The sequence below is a fragment of the Brassica napus genome (assembly GCF_020379485.1).
Source record: "Brassica napus cultivar Da-Ae chromosome A10 unlocalized genomic scaffold, Da-Ae chrA10_Random_6, whole genome shotgun sequence".
In the NCBI taxonomy this organism is placed as follows: domain Eukaryota; kingdom Viridiplantae; phylum Streptophyta; class Magnoliopsida; order Brassicales; family Brassicaceae; genus Brassica; species Brassica napus.
The window spans coordinates 1-4118 of NW_026014124.1; the positions used below are offsets into that span (position 1 = coordinate 1).

The 4118-nt window shown below is 37.2% G+C and overlaps 1 pseudogene; it reads right to left on the bottom strand.

Moving 5' to 3' along the window:
- Window positions 1-471: 471 nt before the first annotated feature.
- Window positions 472-1675, bottom strand: LOC125594594 (annotated as a pseudogene).
- Window positions 1676-4118: the final 2443 nt, after the last annotated feature.

Consider the following 4118-nt stretch of genomic DNA (forward strand, 5'->3'; position numbering starts at 1 on the left):
GTTCCCTCCTCCATTGCGTTGAGTGGATCCTCTCGTTTGTGCCGGTCGCCTTACTTGTTTTATTACTGAAAGCCCAAAATGGAAATGATACAAGGCCTTATTAAACCCAAATCGTTTTCAAAGAAAAAATTCACCCAAAAGGTTAGAATGTTTGTATACCACTACGAACGACCAATCTATCAAGACTCCAACTACAATCCATTTATTGCTGATTAACTCGAATAGCGGATGGGACGGTGTAACTGTTGTTTCGCATTTTTTTTCATCAACAACAAGTATCAAAGACCCGACATCTCTGAAATCTTATAATGCATAGAAGGAAGATAAAACTGATCTTGTATAATAATGGGTAGAGAAGAATGAGATGAGAGTGAAACATGTTTACAAAATTGATACTATAGAAGCCAGAAACCAATAGAAGAACGAAACTTCTCAATTTGAAAATCAAATGCTAGAACCTCTTTTTTTTTTAAGGGTGCAAACAATGGAACCTCTCTCATACATTAGTAGCTACTTTCCCCGAATCAACTGCATCAACCCATCATCATCACCCTTGTCGGCATTGTTCGACGCTTTAGACGGACCATTGGTCGGCTTCTTAGCCCACGGTCACAGACTGCTGATAACCAACACCTCCACAGATGGTAACAAGCAAACAAACCAACCCAAAAGGGTCGCATGCTTATCCCAAATCACAACGTTAATCACAACCGTCAAGAACTTGTTCACAACACCGTCACCGTGAAAGCAGTTGCGGAGATGGCTTTCCTAGCAGCAAACCGAAGAAGCTAATAAGGAAACCAAACACACACGACAGCGCCACAGCGAAGAACGCAACGGGCTCGAACACATCGCCTCCGTTAGCATTCACGGCCGTGAAAACCTCCTTGTGTTCCCCGGTGAGGAACCAGAACAGGGGCGGATCATCAGGGACAAGAGGTTGTTGTAATAACCAACCCCCCAAGTGTTCAGCTCGAGAGTGGAAACCATATGCTTAATGTAAACCATTCGGTGGTGATGGTGACGAGGTAAGCCAAGGCCCAGGAATAAGCGGTGAGGGTAAAAGCCGAGTCGTTAGCGACGTAGCCAACGCGCCGGCGAGGATGACCAGCAGAGACAAGAAGGTGAGCCTCGAGGGACGCGGCTGGCCGCGGAAGACGGTGTCGGCGACGGCGACGAGGAGCGGGGTGAGGGATCGGAAGACGATGAAGGTATCGACGTTGGCGTGACGGAGGAGGTTGGTGTTGGTGAAGATCGCGAGGTAAAGACGAGGGAGGCGGGGAGGAACTTCTTGGGCGGTGTCCCAGGCGAAGGCGTCGTGGTGGAGGAACCCTAGCTTGCCGAGGAGCCAGACGCCGACGGCGGAGGTTAGGTACTGGAGGGCGGTGAGGAGGCCGGGGTAGTTGAAGTAGGTGATTGCGAACTTGTGATGACGGCGAGGAGGCTGGAGCAGAGGGCGTAGCCGATGACGAGGCTGCTCGTCGCGTAGTACGGCTTGCTGGAATCGGATCGGGAGGAGGACATTGTTTTGATTCGAAGAGATGGTGTGAATAGATCGGAGAAGAGAGTTGGATCTGGATCGAGACGAGAGAGTTTAAACTATTAGAGGAGGAAGGAAGGCGACGACTTACAGACAGTGTCGCACGGGTTTGGCTGTTTTGCCTGTAAGTCATAAAGTTACCTTGAGATAAAAAAATAAAGTTGGTGTTTGATTGGCCAAATAGCCATTAATGGAAGTTAATGTGATTCTTTTTTGATAAACAAAATCAAATCAACCAAAAATTATTCTAATCAACAGAAGTTACAGCTACGCAATTCATATAGTTGAAGTTTCAATTTATCTGTTTTATTCACATAACAAAACTAAGAACATCTTCAACATCACTATATTTTTCATTCTAAAATAGAGTTTAGCGTGAAAAATGCTCCAATGGTAAACTATTTTTCGCTCTATGATAGAGTGAAAAATAGGTTTACTCCAAATATATAATAATTTGTTTTTTTTTTTTGTTCATCACTCTATTTTCTACTCTAAAACAAAGTACTATTTGAACAAATTCAAACTCTATTATAGAATTACTCTATTTATAGTAAAAATAGAGTAAGCCATTAGAGATGGTCTAAAGTATTGTAGGAAGGCCAACCATTTAGCCAGCCCAAGCAACTAGCTTCTATTCCCCTTGAGATGGAGAATCATATTGGCCAAACTCTCTAGCTTAATATAGGATCAAAAATTTGGCAAAGAACTTAAACATTTGTAGTTGAAAGTTTTGTAACATTTATTTATACATTTGAAGTTGCACATCAAACTAGATTAGAGTAAACCTAAGTGAGAACAAAAACATCACAACATCTTAGACTCTTCATCGACATCATATTTAACTGATTAAAATTCACTACATGTAGTTTTAACAAGATGATACAAACTACATCCAAGATTTACCATCTTCCTGTGTCAAAAACTGAATTGATCAAAAGACTTATCACAATGTAAACAAAAAAGTGATATACAAACATTAGGTTATTAAAGATTGGTTGGATATATGGAATTTCCAGGGAGATTACAAGGGAGTACTTGCAATTTCTAAAAAATTTAACATATTTTCATATTTATATTTTATTCTCTTACTCCGAAGCACCATCTGTTTTATCACAATAATTTCGATTTCGAAAAATGAGAAAGTAGTTATATGTATTTTATATTATTTTGAATGATTAAGAGGGTTCTCGATCTGCAACCCGTACATCTTCTAAATCGATATCCAGACCATTTTCAATTCTTCCCGACGTAACTTAAACTATAATCATTTTATCTTGATAAAGACGTTTTACTATTGTCCTTTGTCCTTTGTTTAATAGATCCAAGTGATTCATGCTCTTTCTAAATAGGAAGATCTATGAAGCATATTCAAACAAAGAGTTGTCAGATTGGACTATTATAGGCCTTTGTATTTTTTTTTTCTCCCTGAGCTATGAGACTAAATAATAGTTGTGTAAGAATTAACCAAAAAAAAGATAGTTATGTATGAATTATTTTTCTTTTGATCATTTAAAATATAAAATGAATTAAAAATATTTAAAAGGTTGAGAGACCTTGAAGACTCTAAAGCAACGAGAAGTTCCTGTATTACCGAGTAAAATTTCCTTTTCACCTGATTAACAAATATCGCTTATATTTATTATTACTAGATCGTTTTTCGTTCCGCGCTACGCGCGGATAATTGTTTTTAAATTTTACAATAAATTTGTGGTGTGAAAATAAAAAATTGCAGATTTTTTATGTATATAAGCTATGTATTATGTAGGGCATAGTATATGAGGGTAGATATGCTCTGCTTTTTTTGTTGTTCGAATGTTGCATATATTTTTTTTTGCGCATTTTTTGTAATAATTTTTTTTATTTTTACTAAAATATCAAAACTGAGTTTAGAATACAAAAACAGCACAGATGATGTCGTGAAGTTATTTTTAGCTGTGTTTCCTTGATTATATTTTCTCAGCTGTAGATAGAAGGTGTAGTTCTAACTCATGTATTGAACTTAACACTTATCTTTCCTTTGAAGTTGTTGATAATTTAAGAGTTAATTAAGATTTTGAGTATTATGTTTGAACCTAATAAATTTTATGATTACATATCCAATTTACATGTGTATGTAAATTTTGTTTCATCAATGGCATGCATGTGTATATATATATATATATATATATATATATATTATCTATATATTTTAACGCTGATTTATTATGATATTACAATTATGAGAAATATTACATAGACGATCCGACAACCGATAATACTACCTGCCTTATAAGATCTACGCCTAAATGCATCACCTGAGCCGTCCTACGAAGACCACGCCTACTTACTTGCACCATGTTGAAGATTCTTTGTAAGCTTTCCTCCGTAGCCTGCATAATTGTTTATAAATCGTTTTCTCCGGGAATTAAAACATGGACCTGCTGGTGTAGAAGCATTAATGGACCATTAGTCAAACCATTGGACTAAGGGACTTCCACAATTTATTCTTCTTATTACACAATTGTGTCATTTTCTAATTTCAATATAAGTTAAAGGTTATACTATTTTAACCTTAGTATTTTATTGTAAATGATTGTGA